Raw genomic sequence first — 23,200 nt, forward strand, 5'->3', positions numbered from 1 at the left:
ATTCTAAAAGCTTTGTAGGTATATTTAAAGCCACTGAAAGTCCCTTTAATATAACCTGTTCACTTACTGGGAGATGCTGACATTTAATGGCAGATTTTGGGGTTTGCACGTGAGTACTATTAATGAGGATATAGTACCAGGATTTCCTTTGCATCTATTAATTGCTTAAATATTGCCTGGCTTCTTTCCGAAGCCTTGCACAATGACATAAGAGCACAAAGACCTAGTATTTGGGCTTATTCCCAGGGCTCCCAAACAAAGCTTAAGCCCCTCTTCCAAGTATCCTACTGTTACATGACTACAGAAAAAAGACTGTCTGGCCACAAACACAATTGTGTTGAATCTGAATTCTGCTCATTTAATTTCTGTAGATGGCTGTTCTGTTCCAGCTCACAGCATAGGCAGAAAGCCTCTGGGTTTATATTACCCTTATTAATACTTTTTCATATGCAATGCTCTTTGCACCATCAGGAGAAAATATGACGTAGATGTCAAATGTAAAGAGAATGCAACTGAACTCAAAGTGTTATTTATTTTGGAACATGGTAATATTATAATCTCTCCAACATCCCACTAATCCAAATGTATTTATCTCGGCTTTGAGCAAGACAACAAGAAGCCAGTAAACACCTCCTGCTACTAGCTGAGGAACTGCTCAAGTCTGAAAATGATTTTAGATTAATTCTAAATGCACCACAGAAAAATTTACGTGTTAAAGGAAGATGTGAAAAAGGCAAAATATAGCAAGTAAGCAGCAACAACTTTGATTTAAGACAAAATTCTTACGTTTATAGCTTTTTTCTTATGACCAAAGAACATTTTTACAAGGAAAGCTGATGAATGTAGAAAGGATGTTATTGATTTTTTTGAAATACCTGAAAGGAAGGTGCAATTCTCTTTCCAGTGGTGCCCAGTGCCAGGACAAGAGGCACTGGGCACAAACTGGAGCACAAGGTTTCATCCGAACACCAGGAAGCATCCCGGCCATTCCGTGACCCCGAGCTGCGGCACTACATGTTGCAGTTGGCCAATGCAGGTGGAAGGGCAAAAGAGGATTGTAAATTGCTGTTTGCTTTTCCAGATTTAGGTAAAAAGAGGGCAAACAAAGATCTTGCAACACTTTCTGAGGTTAGGTAGAACAGAAATGCCCTACTAAAATCCTCCTAAAGAAGAGTACAGGTAATTTTTTTTTCTTGTTTGTTTTAAAAGAAAAAGGCAGCTCTCTGGGTGTCCGTTTGAAATCCCACCTAGGTCTGGTAGGACAATTCATCTTCACAATTCTCGTACTAACAGTGGACAGCCCCAAACTTCAAAGCTCCTACAGGTTAAGGAGGAGGCGTAGGGCCTATCCCCAGGTCAGCTTCTGCCGAGACCAGAAATGAGTGGAGGTGTGCCAGGAGTGCTGAGGAATAACTTAATTAACCTAATTATGCTGAAGGAGCCAACTGGACTGAGCCTGAACAATGCCAAAGGTGGGGGCAACAGTGTGCTAATGATGTTTACCTGCAGCCTTCACACGACAAAACTGCCATGCTGCCAACGAGACTGGATTAAGTCTCTGCCCAGGGCATGTGTGGGGGCTCCATAAATTCACTCTGAAGAACCACGTGGTAGAGAAAGAACTGATGTCTTGCAGTACGACCCTGAGTTACCAGCCCCGGGGTGCCTTAAGGACCAATTCCACATACTCAGAGCTCACCTCGAAGCCTCGGAGGACCACTAGATCTTCGGTGACCCTCAGGGGTGGGAGATGGCAGTACGCTCAGTTTAGCATCAATTCCCAATGTGGTTTCTCACTGTGTCTTACAGACAATGTTGGGTTCCAAGCCTAAATACTCACTGAATTTATACCCTGATTAATCAAGGTTTCCACAATATACAGCAGTAGAATGGTCAGGTCACCAAAATCAACTCCTGTTTTTATTTTGCACGCACAACCTCATTATTTTGCAACTTTGAGCAAATATGGCCACAGCTCTTCCTCTGCTTAGCGAATACTAATCCAGACATAATAAGAATAACCACTCAATTAAAAATTCTGTTGGTCATACTAGTTCATGGAATTAGGATTAACCAGCAAATGGCATTACAGTATTAGGAGGAGCTGGATCAGGCCCTTCTCCATACCCCAGTGAACTCGACGCACCTTATAGCCCAGGTTAATTCTCTGCTCCGGTCCCTGCAGCTGGGTCAGCACAAGCTGAAGACAGAGGATGCTGCTGCCCGAGCTGAGCTGGGGATCCCTTACGCTCCTCCCAATGCCAGGGGATGCTCCTGTCTTCAAGCCAGGCGACCAAGGGCTACGACATTGTACTTGTCATTGACCCTAGCTGTAACTTTCTCTATCAAATGCAGTGAAGATGTGCACCAGAAGTCTCCGAAGCAGGTAAGTAAGAAGGTATTAGCCCTATGGACCTTGTTTCATAGCAACAATGGTACTTAACAAAAGTAGCTTTTATTTTTTTTTAAAGAGTCTCTGCCACATGTTGTTTTATTTTCTAACAAAGTTAGGTTTCAATTAAGTACACAGAGTTTCTGGAGCGCCAGAAATTCATAGTGTAAGGCACAAAGAGAAAAGAAAAACAAAGGCAAGGGAGCAGAGGAAAACTGAATGCTGCAAGCTGCATCTTTACCCCAAATGTTAAACTCGAACAATTCTGCACTCTCAGTAAATCCTCTAGGATGACTAAGATCTATTTCTTTGTTTTCTTAATTTTAAGGCAGTTTGTACACAGGCTGCAAGAACTACTTCATGTTTTGGGTGATATGTCTGAGGAAAGTCATTGTCCATTGGAAATGGAATTTCCAAATCAAAGCAAGTTCTTCCTGCCCCAAACACCAGCACATACTGCAGAAAATCCCAAAGGCAAAATTCACCCCCAAAACCTTCAAAATATTATTCAGAAGTTTATGAACGCTATCTTGTCAAAAATTCAGAATATTTTTAATCATGCGTATAAATAGGGGAAAAGATCGTTTACAAACTTTTATCAAGAAACATTTTCAATGAGAAACCACTACCTCTATCAATGACAACCACCTCCACAATTCAAAAGGGCATAAGATGAACAAATCTTGTGCCATCCTGTCTCCACACAATGCTTTGCCAGCCTGTGGACGGAGCATTACACTACTGCGTAGTGGTGGAGTCCCACCCAAACACGAACACCGAGAGCACTCTGACGTACAACAGAAGGCAAGCGTTTCTTCCCACTTCATTTCTATTGAAATTCATCATCAAAGATGAAACAAAGCTTTGTAAAATAAACACTCAGTTACAACCCATAAACTACTCCATTTTAGAAGTCCCTGGTAGCACCAGACTACCTCATGTCACAAGAAAAGCTGAACCTGCTATATTAGAAATTAAGAATCGTGTATAATAGGAAGAGTATTTTAAGACACCAAGACTGTCTTTCTGAATATTAGTTTTCAAGATTTAACAACATGTAAACACTAACTTAACATTTTGTGAACAATAAGAAAAAAACACTAAGCTTTCAGAAATTTGTGAACTGTTCCCTAAGAGCATTTCAACTGCAAGGAGTAGGTATCGAGGCCTTTCTTTAAAAAAGTGACAGATTTCTAAAGCTAATTATCACAAGATGAAAGAAACTGAAAAATAAAAGGAAAACACACACCACAAAGCCAGTCAAGTCTTTCAAGCATTTATTCCCTGTATAACACACATTGTATACAGAAATCTGTTCCATGCTCCCTTCTAACAGCTGCTAGGCTGAAACTTTCCACACTCCTCAAATAAATTATTCAAAGTTTAACCTACACTCTTCCTTTAAATTGCCCTGAAATTCAAGAGAATGTTTTGAGAGACAGCCTATCTCGAGGGCTGCCAGCCCCAAGAGCACATTTAACCAGTGCGCCGACGCTGCCAGGCAGACCGCGCTGCCATACGCCCTAACCGAGCGCTGAGCTATGTCAGGAGCTCCACAAACGTCCTGACAATCAGATGTGTTGAACTCCCTGCCTCACACAACAGCTCCGACTTGCAAGAGGAGTGTGAAGAACTGATTATAAAACTCTGAAGTCAAAGAGCTGTGTATTTATAAGACTGGTCCGTGTACGGTTAAAAAAAACAGGAGCAGAAATTTGGTACGAAATACTTCCAGGGTCTTTAAGAATGCAAATTTGCTTGTTGGAATCTAGCAAAAAACGCTGAGAACTTCTAGGACTGGTTGGAAAAAAGGAAAACAAAAGAAAAAGAATTAGACTAAAACCTGCCAGCCACAGGTTCTTAAGCAATACAGAATTTATTGGACAAAGTCCTGTAAAAGGCTCTAGGACAACTGAGTATGAACAAGAATCAATAATTTCACTTTTCCTCAGGAAAGCCTGAACATTAATCGTTGCGATGAGGGCAGGTGAGGTGAGGGTCTGTCTCGCCATCCCCTCCAGCCCTTCCCCATCAAAATTCTTGGAGATCTCTCACCTACACCTCCCACAGGTCCTACCAGCAGCCCCCGTAACTCCAACACTCCTGCACTTGCCGTGGCCTTTCCTCCTGTGCGCAGCTAGATATGCCTGATGCCTTTGCTTCTCCAGCTATCCTTGACGAGCTACAGATCCGTAAACACAACCAAGAGGATCCACACCGGGCAAGCGTGCAGCAGTTCAATGTGAGGAAGCAGAAGTCAGCTTCAATCCCTGCTCTCATTTTATCAAAATAAAAAAGCCTTCAGTGCTAGAGCTGAAAGGAATTCCGAGAACACCGCAAACAAGTTCCCATGTACGTTGAGTTCCCAACAACAGCCCTAAGATGAATGAGGCCAAACATGTTTCTTGATGAGCCCGTGGTGATTATGTTCACTTCAAGCCTGCAGTGTTTATCGTCACTGCTGACCTGTATACAGGTAGAGCATGAGCCATGAGACAAGTGCGTTACGAACGCTCATCCAACCTCTTCTGGGTAGCAGCTCGCTCTGGTTTAACAGAAGAAAAACTAAATAGCTATCTAAAATGAGATCGGAAACACTGCTGAAACAACGCAGTCACCCGCTAGAAGAAAGCCAAAAGTCAGAACCATTCTTTGTTGAATATGGAAGTGTAGTGACCTTGAAATTCAGGAAATTTAATTTTGAACGGGGCTTTATCATTTTGTATAACCTGGTTTCTAATTCTAGATTAATGATACAGACTGAATTCATAAGGGACACTAACGCTCTCCGTATACAATGTCAGTTATGCCGCCTCTGAGAAAACCGATACTGAGGAAAAGTTTGAAATATGATTACTTCACTTTCATCAACTCGTCTTTGGTAGTTTTAATCTCTTCTGTGTTGCCCATAAAACTTAAAATTACTGTTTTGGTTGCAAATTGTATCAACGTATCAGTCGTACCTTCCTCAAAAACCATGAGCTAGGTATTTAAGCTGAAACAAAACTTGGAACCGTTTTGCCGATGTCAAGTCTAGTTAAACTGCCTGCCTCTGAAAACCAAGAAACTGGAAGAAATTTCAGGGCACTTCCTACAGCTGGCACCAACAAGCCTCGCTGTGCCAGGACCAACAATCCCGATTCCGCCCCAAACCACCAGGAAGACCGAAGAAGTGCAGAGGGTTCCTCCATCAGCAACCAGGGGAACTTCAACTTTTAGCTGTGACATGGAGCAGCCGAAAAGTCTTGCTGTTGCTCAAAAAACAGCTACTCAGTGCCTGTTCTTTTTGAGATGCTCCTACCAGTCCTATGTTAATTTTGACGATACAACGGCAGGACAGAAAATGAAAACAGAAAGTAGGCAGTGTATGACATGGCAGGAAATGTTACAGCACCAAGCTATTTTGAGAGATTAAAGGAAATCTGAATTATTTTCTTCATTTTTATATGATCTAAAACACTGAAATACAGACCTAATTGCATTCTGCAAACTTGCTCAAGTTTCAAGAATTTTCAATACGGGACCAAAGTTCAATCCACTAGCAAGCACTGAAAACTTTCTCAGAGCACTGAAGGTTCTGGATTTTACAAATGAAAAAACAACTTGAAAAATTAAAACAGACTATTTTTTATGTAGAAGGCTGTGTCACTATTATATGTTCTGTTCACAAAAAAGCATAAACTGTTTTAATAAGCAGTTAGAATGAGCTTATATATATGTGTATATATATAAAAATAAATTGCATAGAATCCTATATAAATATTTTTATTACATCACTGTTTTCCTGCTGATTATTTCCAGCAGGAAAATACAGAGAATGATCAAACATGACTACATGAAAGTTATTACATCTTTTTCTCTAACCACAGAAACAATCAGGTTAAAAAATGGGTAAAACTGACAGACGTAGACAGTGCCCATGCTCTATGCAAAGGTTAACAAAGAAACCAGAAGAGAGCACAACTTCCATTCTATTTAAACAGCTACTGTAAGGAAAATGCAGGGGGAAAAAAAAATCTCCTACCTTGATATCTTTATGCAAGTTAAATCTCTAGTAAAAAGCGTCTTCCTCCATGCAGCGGAAGTCCTGCAAGACAAAAACCAACACGATTTAGTAGCATCTTCTCAACACGCTACCACGTCCCGTCCTGTCTAGCTGTATGAGCTAAACTGGAAGAATCTCATCCCAGGAATAAACCCACAGCTCCTTCCAGAGCGTTACTGTGTAAGCTATCAGACAGCCTCCACTCTGCACCATCACCATTCGAGAGCTCACGTGCACACTTCCAGATCGCTGTCAGTCGATACTCATTTGGTCACTTGACTCTTCCCTCTCAGCACCATTCAAATAGGAGAAGAAAAGCAGATTGTGCGTTCCTTTGACACGCATCACGTAGTATATAACATTTAGGGGGTAGCGCTGCTTTACAATATTTCTCCTCCAACCCATCAAGCCTTTCTGATAAAACCCTGCAACCCGTCCTTAGGTTTTTTCAGCTCAATCCTTACATAAACACAACTCCCACGAAGGCGTTCAGCACTAAATCAAGAGCCGGGTGCTTGGCCCTTTGCTCTATCTCCACGTACACAGAACAAGTTCACCAGCAGAGAGGCACAATGAATGTGTTTTACTGCTCACTGAAAAAGACCAGAGCACCTATTTCGGTACTGCCATGGGTGTCCATTTGTGCTGACAATATTATGTTACGTGCTTTAGCAATCTATTCTATGAAAATCCTGTTTGACAAGAGCAAATGAAGGAAAACAAAGTAAAACAAAAGCAAAATAAACTGAGACCACCTCAAGTTTGCATGTTCTAAAGCAGAGAATATTTGACCACTATTTTTTACTTCTACTGCGAGAAGATACTAAAAAGTAAACCGCCAGCTTAACTCGGGGTTTGCACTGCTCTCCAGAAGCTCAGGAGAAAGTCCTTAGATGGTCTTCTATGAATAGTTTTGTACATAGAGCTCTCAGACACTCCATAAATTCATGAAGCGACTCTACCTTATTTCTCAGGGTTGCCATTACCTCTCTGCTTTCAAGTTTTCACTTCGGTGGAAAAATAGCAAGCAGCACACAGCTTTCAACAGCATCGTGGCTGCTTCAATCAGTCAGGCAAGGAGAACATGCAAATGCTGCTGAAAATGCACTGAAAATGAGTCGTGTCACAGCAGGGAGGGAGATCTTCTGCGACCTCTGCAAGTGCCAGAACACCACGACGTGTTGACAGCTTCAAGACTAAGGTGGTTTAAACCCTCTGTGGGACAGGGTAAAAAGTGCAGGTAAGGAACCAGGAGCTCCTTCGGCAGATGCCCAGCCCTCCACCGCCCTGCACGGCCGTGTTCACCCTTCAGGCTCCTTTGCTGGGCCCTCCCAGCTGAGCGTCCATGTTCTGTAGGAAATGCACTGTTAGGAAAATAGGAAAACCCAGCTAAAAAGCCCTGAGTGTTGAACCATACACAGCAGATAAATAAAAAATAAGTTTCTCAGTTATGGAACTTGTTTTAATTGAGCCCGTATGGAGGCCAAACTCAAACATGTTCAAATCAAGATATATTTTTATTAGATGTTGCTTCCCAAAAGATGCTCTATTCCTTGGGGCAGTGAGAAATAAAAGACGAAGGCTCTTCAATGAAAAAAAAAACAGATTGCCATTTTCCACAATTCTTTTAACTGGTCAAGACCCGGGACTTGAAAACACTTGCAGTGAGTGCAGGGAGAGAAACTTCTCCCTTCCAAAGCAGTGACGTTACAATTTCTAGAAAGCTGAAAACATGCGGAGAGTCTTGGAATAACTAACAAAAGCTCCTCCCTGCATTTCAGTTTGCTGCCACCTATCTTCTTAATTCCTCTCTCTTCCTGTGATCCCCTGTAAAAACAAAGAGCAGAACATGGCTTGTGCAGCGTAAGCCGCAGATGAGTGCTGACTGCCCGTAATCTGCTCAGTAACTTTCCATCTGCATTCACGGAGCGTATGTGATGAATATGCTCTGCACTGAGCTTTTAAATAGCAGAGCTTTCATCTGCTCGTATTATTACATTAGAAATCTTGATGTGAATGCAGCAGATATTAGTGGGTTGTCAATAAAAACTGAATGTCATTAAAGTGCTTTTATTCTTTTAATGCCTTTAACCCTCTAATTATATTTGTAAATTCTGCTATTTAACTGCATGGAAGTTATAAATTCTGACATGTTGTATCACAATAAATATATTTGGGGAGTAATATACAAACAGTTATAGGGGAAAAAATCAATTTTAGAATTATTCCTTCTTGATTAAAGACATAAATCACAACGATGGCACATCTCAATCAAACAACACAGTCCGGATTTCTCCAGATATTGTAGGAGTTTGGGGGTTTAAAACCTGTGTCCTGCGGTACAGCTGCAAGTCATAATATAAAAGAACTGATTTTTTTGATTATGATATTGGTGCAGTTCTCTTTGGCTTGGCAGAGATGGCAGCAGTCCTACTTAACTCTTACTCACCCAGACCCGACACAAAATCTGACTGCTGTCTGCTCTTCGCCAGCTGGTGCTCCCCACAGGCAGCAGGGGGGATCCGCAGGACAGGGCACCAAGAGCCTAGCGCTGTCCCACCTACCGCAGAACCGCTTCACTCCTCACACTCGTCCTGCCTTTGGCCATCCACGAAGCAGCCCGTTACTGCCAACCGGGATTTCTGTGGCTAAAAACCAAGCAGTTGTAGCTGGCTGACAGCAGTGCCTTCCTATTGCCATCGAAGTTTGCAGGCTTGAAATATAACCTATGATAGGTCATATTGCAAAATATACCAGATTCATGGTATATCACAGCTATATCAAAATATACCTACGATAGGAATATTCTAAGTTCCACAATGCCAAAAAATCCTTCTAAGGAGTGCTTTTTGTCCACAGAATCAGGTAATTGATGTGAGGACCAACACAGACAACGTACACACACTCACAAAGCAGTTCTAAGACACAAAACACCCCCAAAACCTGCTTCGCCCACCAGTTGCATCCACCTGTTGAGTTGTTTTCCTTTGAACCACCACGAACCCAGAGCAGTACCAATGCCCTGACACTTCCCAAACTGTGTTCCAGTATATCCACCGCTTTATTCCACTTCATCCGGGATCACAGAAATCCTCCCTTTGAAATAGTTCTGATAATTCTCTGCATCCGGGACCTTTTCACTGATTCAGACAATTTCTGAATGAACGCCTTGTGAACAGAGCTGCTCCTACAGGGCTGAATGAAAGGACGTTACGTACTTTCCAACCCCAGAATACAAGGAAACACTATTAAAACGTCGCAAAGCCAAGTAATCAAAAAGCTAAGAAATACAAGGATCAAGGTTTAGCACGCTAAGTGGATGAGGTAATTAAATAATTCAGACACAACGCAGCCCATCTGCAGCCTTACAGTCCCCGATATTTTCTTGGTTACACCTGTGTACGCAATAACTGTTCTACGTCCTTCTGCAGAAGAGCACATTGAAGAACAACCGGGGTATAAAACAGCAAACACCCACAGTCTCCACGTGTTCCAACATCTAGCTTCAAATCGGTCCCTAACAAACAGCTTTTTTATCTTCTGTTACACATACAGGTATATGGTCGTAAGTTAACTCGATTTCTAGGCACGTATAACCTAATGCACAAGTCCACCAAGAAACAAAAGCATGAAATAAAAGCCAAGTGACCGAGTGCCCAACAGAAGGGCTTCCAGTTAACAAACGAATCATCAGAACAGGCTGGGAGGCGAGTTTATGAAAAATCTCCATAACGTCAAGACTTTCAGTTGGCAGAATCGAGCACTCTCCTGTTGTTCCAGTCCATGAGACAAGGACATGACAAGGAACGAACGCGTTTGGATACAACCATGCAGGTTCCAGCTGCAACGTCTTCCTTTCAAGCTAAATCCACAACAGGAGGCTGACTTAAAGATTAGAGATAACGAGAAAAAAGCAGCCTTCCGTAGCTGCTTGACTAAAGCTATAAAAGGCGTTGCATTAAATGGTTCTAGGAGGTTTGATTTCACGGAAACAAGTTTAAGAAGTTTGTTACGTGGAGATAAATGCCATCCACTGTATATTTTTGAATATTTAACACCACTGTTGAGCAAGCTTCCAACAGGATGAAATGTAAGACTAATTTTCTGTTTGTCCTAGAGCAAACAAAGCAATCTTTTTCCCCATCATCTATGCAGACATTGCATTTAAGCAGGTAAAATTTCACGGCAATTTTGCAAAGCTAATTGAATTTGAAGCCTCTAAAACAAACGTAGAATAGGTCACATGTACCCTGATCTCAACAGTTTAATTATATTTTCCCAGAGAAATTAACAACTTACTCATACTTTTTTTTTTTTTAATCAACAGAGCATTAATACACAGACTTTAAACACAATGACCATCTGTCTTTGAAAACCATACACTACACCACTGATCAGAACATGCTGCTCAACCAGTTCTGCTGGAAAGAAATTCTCTGAACTGGTCTCATGAATAGGGATTTCCATCCTTAAACGAGGTTATTTTTCTAGTTTTGGCTGTCAGTTGCACCAGCTGGCATTCATCTGATAAATTGAGTAAGCTTGGATGGTATGCTAAAATCTAATAAAATCACAGTTTAAATTCTTTGCACATACATACATGTAGGAAACAAAGCACGTATCGACAGAAAAATAGCCTTGATTCCAGTTCAAAGTCACATAACTTCATTTTTAAACAAAATGTACTTTTTTGTTTGTGTTTTAATGACAACCGCCACCTAACATATCAAATATGAGGCAAATGGCAATGTTCTTTAAATTATAGTAATGCAAATTATCGTTGACCTAACTGTATTAGGGACTCATCTGGAAAACAAGTGTCACGTTTCCATCTCGATGGAGAGTACAACTCCTCAACTACTTCCTCTGAAAATAACATTTGAACCACGTTACTATTTGCAACTACTGCACTTAGGGAGCTCACTGCATAGGATTGTGTACCATTGATAAATCAAGAGTGCCACACGCAACCATACGACAGAACGCTTCAGTCCATATTTAGACGCCGCCTGGCTGATTTTCAATAATATTAAGCAAGCATCCACTCTACCATACTCTAAGCTGGCAACAGTTTCCTCATAATTATCACTGTAAATAACTGTGGGAAAGCATCCAGACATCAAGAGAATTATGAAAAAAAAAAAATCAGAAAATTGCCCATGCTTTAAATTAAGATTTTTCTGCTCACCTCGTGTGCCTTAAAAAAAAAATAAAAAGGGTGTTAAATGCGGATTACATTTACATTCTGCTATCTTAACAACTCAGGCTCTTGGTTTTATATGAAAATTATAATGAGCTTCCATTTAATTTCCTGCCTAACAAACAAACAGTTCCAAGCTATTAACGGAGTATCCCATTCTTCAGCATCCTAATAATGTTTATCAACATGTACAAACATCTCTACTAGCACGGTGATTTGGGGCAGGAGCTGTCATTGTCTTGTTGTTGCAGCAAATACTGCTGCAAAGCCCTCACTCTCCTGATGCCTTCAGATGCTAATTAACATAACGCGTTTAATAACATTAAATACAACCTGTTTTTCACCTCCTCTGCTCTATCTACAGATTGGTCATTGTTCATTAACTAGTTGGTTTGGGTGCTGCGCTCACGATACACATGCCAAGGTGACCATAAAATGACAGGTTATGTGAAGTATGCACCAAGGAAAATATTTTCTTCCCAGAGTTATTCAAGGTTAGGCGACTTAGGGTAATTATCTGACATTTTAATAGGTGTGAGCACTTCTTAGCCCATGGAGAGCAGGACGCTGATCAACCACTGGATGCAGCAGTCATTTTGACCATCCCAAAGCTCTCCCTGGCGCAGCCAGAAGTTTTGCCAGGGATTGCACTGAAAACCAGGCAGGTCACTCTGGCAATGCCCCTGGCACCAGGCCACCCAACGCAGGGCTCCAGCTGCTCGGTGCCCGTGGCAGAGCGGCCGTGCCGAGCCCTCGCAGTGCAGGGGCCGGGGAAGGAGGCCAGGCCCACTCAGCAGTTCCTGCGGACGGCCACCAGAACGCACCTGAAAGATTTCCCCTGCTCCCTCTTCGTGTATTGTAACTCCTGGTGGAACCATGCTCCATTTCACAGGTTGGTCTCCTTTGTCTTCTGAGTGCAAAATGCACACGTGCACAGGACTTCATCTACCAGGGGATACCTTCTGTTGCTCCCCACCTAGACAGAACGCGAGAGCTGCTGATGTGCTGGTTCATGTCAGAAAATACAGAAAAACTGCTCCAGCTTCCTGAACCAGCTCCCACGGAACAAGAGGATTTCGAAGAACAAAGTCCAAACCTGTGCTCATTCAGAAGCACAGAGCCAGAAATCGAGTACCTAAAACCACAGATCTTCCCCTCAGTTGTGCAGTGGGGAAAAAACGTGATGGTGGGGAAGAACATGAAAATTTAAACAGTTACCAGAAAGAGAAAAAGGAAGTGTAGATGGGAAGAAACTGGAAAAGTACAATGGAGAGGAGGGGGAAAAAAGAATGGCATCTCTGAAGGAGAGACCAAGTAGAAATACCACAGAAGATCAGAAAATGAAGGATAAAGGACAAAAAAGACAAGCAATAATAACAAAAAAAGCTCTGGTTATACAACGTAGGGACAAACTTGCAAGCAATCAACTTGCAGTACAAAAAGGTGCGCTTGCACGCACCAGCTCCCGCACACGACACTAAGACCTGTCCCTGCTGCCCTAATTCCAGCTCTGTAATTCAGTGCACAAAGCCACTGAGAAAAGGCACACCGCGACGCTTTCACCGTGATGCACGGACTGCAGGGCATGCATCAACACAACGTCTGGAACCTCGTGCTGTAAGCAAGAGACATGAAACACCACAGGCTGGGAACACTTAACTGGGGGAATCGGAGCAATAACAACGCTGATTGAGGCATTCTGGTTTTTGTTTGTTTGTTTCACATTTTGTTTGAAACAAATATATTACAGGTAAGTTGCTTGGAAATTTAATTTTAATTCATTATTAAATTGTCCGAGGACAGAACTACCTAGAGCTGAATGGAACAACAATATCATCCTACTAACAGTCTTCATCATGAAAGGTGGATGTCCCTATAAAATGTCAATTACTCACAGATCGTAGTCACAGGTCTTTTTCAAACATTTTTTAAACTTGGTATAACTTCTAACATTAAGACTTATGTCTGTTAACATACATTAACTGGACTTTAGGACACAGGAGGAAAGTTGGAAAGAAAAAAACGTACCTCACAAATTACAAACCATGCTTACACAAAAAAAGAATAGCATTTTGTGGTTGTGGTTTTTTTGTTTGTTTTTAACTTATCTGCTAAATCCATAGAATATATCTTAAACTCTGAGTCAAAAACAGCAACAAAAAGGGAACTTAAGTGCTACTTTGTGCCACTTGGCTTTCATTTCTTCGTTAGCTGGCTATGTCTATCCCACACAGGAAAAACGAGACTTAGCAAGAGTGGATATTCTGCTTTAAGTCACTTTTCGAAACTTTCCAACAAGGCAATGCAAAAACCACTGAAGTATTAAAATATAAATCAAGTTTGAGGATGTGAGAGCTACTTGGTAACATCATATTGGGACATGTAAAGACTTCCTACCTTATCAACTCCTCCAAATTAAGCTCCAGTACCTGGCCATGCATGCAGTTCTTGTTCATTCCCACACAAAATAAAAGCTGTTAGCCTTAAAGTACCCCAAGGTGAGAAGAAAGAGGAAATTTCCACGCTGCACGAAAACTGCTAGGGCAAAGCACTTGCTTAGTGTATCACACCCACACAGCAGCACACACGAGCAAGTGCTTGAAGGAAAGGGCATGTTTATATACCTTTTATCTTTTATGAAGTATGTAAGTGGTATTTAAAATAGGCCTGGGTACTTAAGACAATGTGTTTAAACTACAAGCAGCTATAAATGAATTCATTGTATGAGCACACTTGAAATTACAGAGTACAGTACACTTCAAAATAATTCAATGGTGTATCTACCAGCCCTGTTTCCTACTGGTCCTTGTCAGCTAAGAACTCGGGTTTCTGATTTCATCCTGTAATGGGCAGCAAAAATGTAGATATGAAGATCTGCAGATCTTTTTTTTGAGCTAAAAACCCAGTGAGATTTTTAAACTGGAGAAACTAGCTAACCCGAGGCCAACTGTTACAGGTCCATAAAGAAAGCAGGCCAGGAAAAGAGGAACAGCCACAGTTACAGTACCAAAGTGAACAGGCGTTTCCCAAGCACATGGCTCAGTTACTTTCAATGTGACTCTTGAAATCTACCCTGTCACCACGGCTTAGAAAGGCCCCCCCTGCCAGCTGAGAATATTGAATATCCTCTTAAACCTAGCCCAGTTGCAAAATAAAACACATTAGCTCACACGATCCACTCCCTTTGGCTCACGTGTACTTAACTCCCTTCAGAAGGCTGGTACAAAAGCATCTGAAAAACCTGGCTGAAATTTCTTTTGGTCTGCTCAGAGGGTATCGGGTATCCCTTTTGCCTTCTCTTCTGCTTGCTCTGTCAGTTGTGCTTCGCAGCGAGCCACGTAAAGCTGAGCGGTAGCAACACTGCGGTACCGGTGCTTCTTGGAGTCTCTCTAGTGCTGGAGCGGTTGGGGTGCTGCTCGTCTTCAGTTTGGGAAAGGACATGCTCTACCCATCAGGCACGGACACTCAGGAGAGCATTGACAACTGTGTATCAAAGCCGAAGATCATTCAAAAGAGCTGAATACAGCCGTATTGGGTTTTGTTTGCTTTTAGCAAAAGAACAAACTATAACTGGGTGGGTTTCCTTCTCAAGCCTGTGAGCATCGGGATATTCCGTAAAGAAGGGAAAAGATCAGCTGAGAAATAACCCATACCTCCTCAAACTTCTGGTTCTCTCAGGATATTAGGTAGATTTGCTGGTGAGAGCAGGGGGACTTAAGCCTTACCCTTACCCACGTCTCCTCCTCCCTGCTGCAGCACCATCCCGCCCCACAGCACTGCCCTGACAGCTAGTGCCTGCAAAGAGGACTGGAATGTGTTAACGTGGGTTCAGAGCTCCTCTTTGCAGAGCAGTTTCTGTTCGGGGATATATCCAGCAGCAGCATATGCATATTATATTAAAATATACATACATGTCTCATACACACAGTCCACTTCCACCAAACTCCAGTGTTGGCAGAGTTTAGGGCTTGAGGAAACGGATCCCTCTTGCAATACATCCCCACTTCCTTCATCCTAGGTGTAAAAAGCAGCATATCCTCATCCTCACTGCAGCACAAAGCCAGCCTCTGATTCACCTTTATTACACTCTGAAACAACGTTTATTAGCAAACAATGGCCTGAAATTTCCTCGGGCAAGTTCTGTAGGAAAACATTTATGACATCAAGACGTGTTACAGCAAACACGGTATCATCTACTGTTGTATTACCACCCGTATCAGGAAGTCTTTTTTCTTTAACAAGATTGAGTCTGAACAAGACAAAATAGTTTAACATTCAGTGTTGTAGCTAGATTGGATTATCTTAAGTCTAAATTAGACATGGATATCACATTTTTCAAAGTTTACTGCTTTTTAAGCAAAACAATGCAACCAGTACTGCAGAAACCACTTAAGAACATGCTTACCACGAGCCCGAAAGAAGGCATATTTCCTCAAGTGCCACAAAAAGTTCTTATGTTGTATAAACACATGCAAGGAAAATGAAGAACAAACACTGCTGTTGGCTTCTGGAACCTCTTGCCACCCTGCTATTAAAGAGGTATTCATAATCTCGACTGCCTGGTTATGGGATATCTTCACTTAATACATTAGCCTTTAAACATCACAAGCCCGACGAATAAATCCCCAATTAACCCACGAGCGAAGCAATTCCCTGCCTCAGCAACACCACCCAGGAAGGCGGCCACGGCAGGAAGGTGGGCACGCACACACCAGGTGACTGTGGGACGCTCGCTGCACTTCCAGCAGCGATTCAAAGGGCCGAGTGCCAGTGAGGATTTAAGGGCGCCTGAGGAGGCGTTCTCAGAGATGCTATTTGCCTACATTTCATCTGAAATTTGCACTGAGTTTTTTCTTTTCCAAGCAGTTGTTTCTAAAAGGCATCTCCTTCCCCTGCTAGGCAGTTCCATTCTGCTCAGCCGCTGTTCTGCAGAAATCATCCTGTATCTCATCATCCTCGTCGCCCTGCTCTGCACCTTCTCCAGCCCTAAAGTGGCGCTTAGAAAACAAGCAGACCAAACAGCAGTCTGCAAGATCCCCCACACTTCTAAGGTGGCTCTGATGCTTTTTTATTCACTATTCCTTTCCTGTTCATCCCTACCGTTTCGCTCTCCTTTTAAACAGCTGCCAATGACCACGCCGATGTCAGAACTGCAAGGTTTTTACCCAGCAGTAATGTCCAGCTTCGAACCATCATTACCTATGCAAACTTGGAGTTCATTTCCTGGGTGTGCAGGAGAGACACCTACACTGCATTTCATTCTGGTACCGACCAGTAGAAGGCTGGCAAGGCCTTTCCACAGCTGTTTGGCCATCCCTTGCTTTTACTGCCCTGAGCAAGCGTGTACCAGCGGCGAGACTGCTTCCATCCATGCCCACTCCGTTTTTGAGTCCATTAACGAGCACGCCGCCCTGTGCAGAAGAACCTGACAAATGTAGAATCGTTTCTTTAAGGCTTTCAGCACTTGACTATGAAGAGCCAGAAATTTGTTATCAAGCCTGCAGCCACAGCACCCGCTGTCCTGCCGGCTGCTCGCAGGGCCGGGGCTTGCAGCATCCGAGTCACTTCCCGCGTGCAATGCGGCGTGAGTCAAGTCAGAGCAATGGGAGTGTTAGGACTGAAGCTAATTACAGCTGGTATCTCAGCACCTGCTATGGTTACAAAAATGTAGGTCTTCACCTGGATAAAAAAATCAATTAAGAGGTTTAAAACCTTAATTCCATCAGGAGACATCCAGAAGATGCTCACACCGAGCTCCTCTGCCTGTCCCCAGCAAGAGCACCACTCCACCCCGGGAAGTGAGCCGTATTCTGTCCTTCAGACCCAAAACAAGCCAGCTCCTCCTTGCTCACGCCGAGCCGAGCTTTGGTGGTGCCTGCCTTGCCTCACACCACCTGATGGGGAACCCACAAAAAGCAAACCTTGAGCACTGCCAGAGCCACATGGAAATACGGTTCTCACGTGTCACAGGTGGGTGCGAGCTGCTTCAGTTTTCCAAAGGAAAACAACAAAATGTAACACTTTCACACCGAGTTTCATCTGAAATATAAACGCATAAGTTTTCTAAATCAAGTTGAGGTGAAACCACCAAAATTATCAGACAAAACACAGGAAAACTGCCAGCTTAGACATTATTCCTCTCCTCTCTAAAGCACTCCCCCTGTCCAGACAGTCGAGATTCTAATAAAAAAGCTTGTAAAAAGAAAATCTTCCTTCTCCCAGCTAGTTACTTCACAGAGCTGATGGCTGTGTTTGCGTTCGGTTTTCCGGGTATAGTCCGATCATTTCCTCCGCTGCTCTCCCAGCCGCTTACAGGAGATATCCACACAGCCAGGGGGAGCAGGAAAAAGAAGGAAAGTTCAACTGAGTCACCACTGAACCTCAAATTACTCTTTCAGTTTCAAGCTGAGGTCCCTCCTGTTGAAAGGTTATTCCACTCGTGTGTGCCTCTGTGTATGCTAATTACCCTTAACACACCGATGCGCAGGCACAAACAGCAAGGCTGCGCTGGGGGCCCCGTGCTCAGCTTTCAGGAAAACCATGGATCCCTTCACTTCCAGGAGAACAAACAGGCTTCCTGAGCAATCCTTCACATTAAAGACGAAAGATGAAACAGCTCAAACATCAACATTTGCACAGTGCAAAGTGCTCCTGAAGCGCGGGCCCGAGCCAGATCCGGCAGTCCTTAGGTAGGCGGCCCCGTCCCCTGAGGTTCAGAGCGACCCCAGGTATGGCCCTGGGGTTTTTTGCTGTTGTTGTTTTGCTTCGTTTTTTAAATTCAGTAGAGAAACTACTTCCCTATTAAAAACAAACCCCACCACCATGCTACCACAGCTTTCCTTAGCACAAAAAACGCACAGGTATATTGAGAAACACACCAGGTAACTTGTTATTTAAAAAAAAAAAAACAACTCAGATTACTCTAAAATACTAGATTTTGAAGTTGCATTCAGTCTAATGACTGACTATCTGAGATAAAAGTTATTAAAAATTCAGACTCGGTAGTTGGTGTTCCATTTTGTAATGTTGTTACGTATCCTAAAAACAAGTTTTAAATGTAATTGACTTGCACAACAATATTCTATTTGTTCTGTTTTTATCCTTTGCAATTCAATTGTTAACCATCACAGGTAACATACTTTTAGATTAACTTTTCTTTTCTAAAGAGAACACAAAAGTAATGTGTAAATGAAACCAATTTAAATAACCTTCCTCACCAACAGCACCTGTATCTACCTCGTTACAGTACCCATTTCCCCATCTTTCCCTTTTTAATTGCTCCTCCTCTCCAAGTCTCTGCTAGATTCCTCCACCACAGGTAGTCATCAGGTCCCCCTGGGAGCCTGCATCGCGATTACTCAGGCTATCAAACAGGCTTAACGTTTTCAACAAGTTTCAAATTTCCTTACTTTGTTGAATATCCTGTTTTCCAGAGGCAAAACATCAGGCAGAAAACACTCAGCTGTGGCATTCTACGGACGTCACAATAAAATCCCTGACAACGCTACGTCAAGCCCTTTCTTTGGGAAGGGGATAACAAAGGTAATGCAAGATTTACCAGGGCAAGCAGGAAATTGTGGCCACATCAAGCTAGAAGTGCTGCAGGGATGCGTGACGCTGTCAAACGCCACCACTCCCCTCTCCCATGCCACAAAACCCCGTCGGACTCCCGAGCTTTGCCTACTCGATGGCGAGCACGTTGCAGTGCTCCTCTTGTTGAAAGCAACCTGCAGAGGCACTCCCTCAGGGCTGACCGCAGGAAGAAACGGGGAACGCTGCTGACAGGTCACGAATATATAAATAAAGCTGCTTATCTGCTTTGCTAATCACACTTTATTCTGTCCTAAAAGCACATACCCGGCCGGAGGCCCCTCTGCAAACCACACGCCTCCACGTCAGCCAGGCAGATCCAAGTAACAGATGCACGGTCAAGGCCCTTGCTCCTTATTAGGCTGCGGGAGCTAATGAACCCCCGACCTAACGACTTCACAACGAGAACTGAAGAAACGCGTCCATACGCCGTGTACACCTGTTTGCCTGACATCATGGGAATTTTTTACGCCCATCAAACAGCTCTGCGCAACGCACAATCATTTTAACAGACACCGCTCTTCCCTTGTTGCTGTATTTACGGGTTTCAAGCCTCCACAAGCCCTGTCACAGCCTCTGTTGGTGCCTCCATCAGCCACAGAGCAGGTCCTCAAAATTCCCCAGGGGTTTTTAGCACTAAACCTACCACATCTCTCATTTTCCTTGAGCATACGGAACCCCCGTTTCACATCTATCCCTATTCATATGAGCCCACAACATTTTACGTAGAACGAGAAAATGTAATTCTATAACCTCCACGGATCAAACCACTCGTAGCAGCCCTCCCCTTCCCGACTGACAGACGTGTGGAGATGTGAGGTACCTGCCTGCCATCCTCTGTTGTTCTATCGACTGTACAGACGCACTGTTCAGCTCTTCTAAGTGACAACGAAATCCCGTATGAATAGTATTTCAGATGTAAAAACATACTCGCTTCTGTATCGTCCAATTCTGCTTACATCTTCCCTTTCTCATGCTGGAGATTAAGACTGACACACGTCTGAGGTAGGTCCTGAGAAATACACTGTGACATTGGTCAAGTTCACATGGAATTTTATCTGGTTACAATACAGCGCAGCACCATTCTGTCCTCTTAGGCGATCCTCCAAAAACATCCCTGCAGACATTATCTGCAGGAGAAAAGCAGTATTTAGAATGACGTTAAAAGACTAATGGAATAAATACACTGAGTTTTAAAACAGATTTCTCTTTCATGTCCTGTTTATCTGTTCTTTAGATTCAGGCAGCTTGCTTTTTTCAAAAATGGTACTGCCACAAAACCTAACAAATGCTTCCCATTCTGGTTTTTAAACGTACGATATTGCCACTTTCTCCTTTAATACGGCGACCTGTTTTCTGACATAACTATCTGTAAGGAACCCTTTCCGTTCATCTGCAGCTGAAGTTTGCCACTGCATTAGTGCATGAATCCTACCCAAACCCTAGAAGGCACAGTTTTAAAGTTGACCTCATCTTTTAACAAGTAACGCAAGACGCTTGATGTTTCAGACTTGCATGAGAGGAGCTTGGAATCAGCCCAGCTCTGCACACCCTGGGATGCAGCAGCTTCAGCAGCAGCGTGGCACAGGCCATCAGATTACTTGGAGCAGCCCGGGGAAGGAGACAACAAAGCCTTTATACATGACGGGTGCGTTATCTCTCTGGCGGAAGACAAAGAAGTTATTCTTTTATACACGGGCTCTAACCGTAGCACCAAATCCAACAGCAAAATCAACTTTTGAATTATTTCTGCTCGCATCAGATGTGCATAGGCTGGGTTCTCAAGCTACAACGAACACCTAGAAGTCTATTTCCACGGCGCAGTTTGGAAGAGCTTACCAACAGGCAAGAAATACAGACCTGGCTTTAGTTCTAGGTCATCTGACTGCACACAAATAGATCTGTAACTTCCAATCTTGCTAGAAAGCTATTACTACTACAAAGGCACTGTTCGTATTAATAAGTAAGAATTACCGGCAGGTTCAGGAAAAACATCTTCACAGGTTGCTTCTGCTACAAACTACACGTGCTTTGCTGCCACGTACAGTAGGAGTGCTTAAAGTTCAACAGTTATTTTAATTTTGCTTACACAAATTAAGCTAACTGCACCACTGAAGCAATTAAAACAGAGGAAGATGAGGAATGAATTTTAATGCTATTAGCAATACCCCTTCCTTCTAACTCTTACATCTGTTTGTACAAAAATATTTGTGTTGGGGTACATTTTATTAGTTTGCTCTGAAACACATCGAAAACTCGGGCAGCAATTAGACAGATTAGTGCTAACAGTGAAGGGTAATTCACTCCACTCCATGCTGCTGTTTAAAGAAATACTATTTAGTCCTCTCTCTAGATGTGCCCCTGCCACATTGTCCAAGGCTATGGCGAAACACAAACGACGGCTATACTTACATACATACGCAGAGATATAAAATCCTGAGCAAAGACAGAGCAGTTTGCTAGCAAAAAGGAAATCATGTAAAATTCTGTATTAATGTTTGCAACCAACACAGCTACTGAGTCCCTAAAGCTCTTACCGCAGGTGTACCTGAACAACACAGGAAGTTCAAAACAACTGGCGAAAAGTACAGTCCTGAGGTTTTACCACTAACAATTAGAGAAACGAAAATCCACTGAAAGCAACTGGCTTGCTCAGACATTGCTCGGAGCAAAATGGGATCTACAGAATCTTTACTGCGGGATTTCTAGAGGAATGCCACTTTGCTTTCCAGTTCAATCTTGAGTCTGTCAAACCCACAGATAAATAAATGTACCTGTGTAATAGAAGACAATATTCGACTGACCTGAAACAAACAGCACACAAACACATTCCTTAAAACTCTCTGGAATACTCAGTTCTAGCAGTATCAGTGCTAACGTTCCCACTCCCCTTACCCACCACCCCACATACGTAACGCTGGTGATATAAATACTTAAATGGCATATTAAAAAAATAATTACTTTTTAAATTTTTAATCCCTGCTGTCACGAAAGGGTCAAATATATGCATTCAAGCAGAAAAGGCAGCTGCACGCTCATCCATCGTTGGAGAAGCAGTCCGTGTAAGTGCCATTATCTGTCCTGTTCAAAGGGACGCGGATTGTCACTTGCAGTCACACAGGTATAACCGTGTCAAAATCCTGTTTGACTGTTAAACCACTCAACCAACTCAGTCTTAATCCTCAGATAAACTTTTGTTATCTCTAACCTTTTCATTACGAGATCAGTAGCCTCTTTCATACCAGCTCTTCCAAATACATTACCAAGTTCAACATCTCCCAGTTACTCTTCCCACCAGCCGATCTGCATACTCCTTTACATCCCATTGCCTATGCAGGAAGCACATTTACAAGTTCACAAACATCTTGCTGCTGCTGCTCTGTTTCTCAATTTCACCGTGCCCATTCAGCTCTCCTCCAGTCATTTATTTTCACGTCTTTCTTCACCCTCAGAATCCAGTTTTGAGAAAGAGAAGCGATCCTGGAAGTCTGCTAGTTACCCATGCAGCTGGGGAGGAAGGGAAATGAAGCACAACCCAGCTACGACACACGGGCAGCCCGCTGGACCCCCCCACACACATGGAGCTGGGCTCACCGTGTGACTTGATGCATCTCACATGGCACAGTTAGCAAGGGACACTGCAAAAACCACAGGCTGCCACCCCAGAAAAGAGGGATTTCCTTTCGGCACCCTTTAAAGACGCAGTTCCTGCAGGAACTGGAGCTCTCAGAAAGGAGCCCCCCTCGGCACGGCGGTGCCTACCCAGACAGCTCCCCGCGAGACCCGAGCGGTGCAGCCGACAGCCAGCAGAGCAACAGCCAGCGCGGGTTTGCTCGGGCCAAAGTTGCTTTTTGCCTGACATCCTACAAATAGCAAGTGCCCTGCTCAAGGTCCTGCAATGCTACATACCAAAGACTGCTGCCGCTCTGGAAGAAGAAGGACTTCCTCTACACTTACTAATTGCCTCAAGAAC

At 43.1% G+C, this 23,200-nt stretch overlaps 1 protein-coding gene across 20 annotated transcripts in view; it reads right to left on the reverse strand.

The window, feature by feature from the left end:
* Nucleotides 1-23,200, reverse strand: part of TANC2 (tetratricopeptide repeat, ankyrin repeat and coiled-coil containing 2) — a 283,329-nt gene that overhangs the window by 210,143 nt on the left and 49,986 nt on the right. For 17 of the 20 annotated variants that reach the window (XM_080564855.1, XM_080564854.1, XM_080564856.1 and 14 more), the window contains one exon: nt 6,417-6,479. The exons of the other annotated variants lie outside the window; for them this stretch is intronic. The gene's annotated coding sequence lies outside the window, so the exon portion shown is untranslated. The remainder of the gene's footprint in view (nt 1-6,416; nt 6,480-23,200) is intronic. 20 annotated transcript variants of the gene reach the window in all.

Source organism: Anser brachyrhynchus, assembly GCF_964034855.1.
Source record: "Anser brachyrhynchus genome assembly, chromosome: 22".
NCBI classification, from domain to species: Eukaryota; Metazoa; Chordata; class Aves; order Anseriformes; family Anatidae; genus Anser; species Anser brachyrhynchus.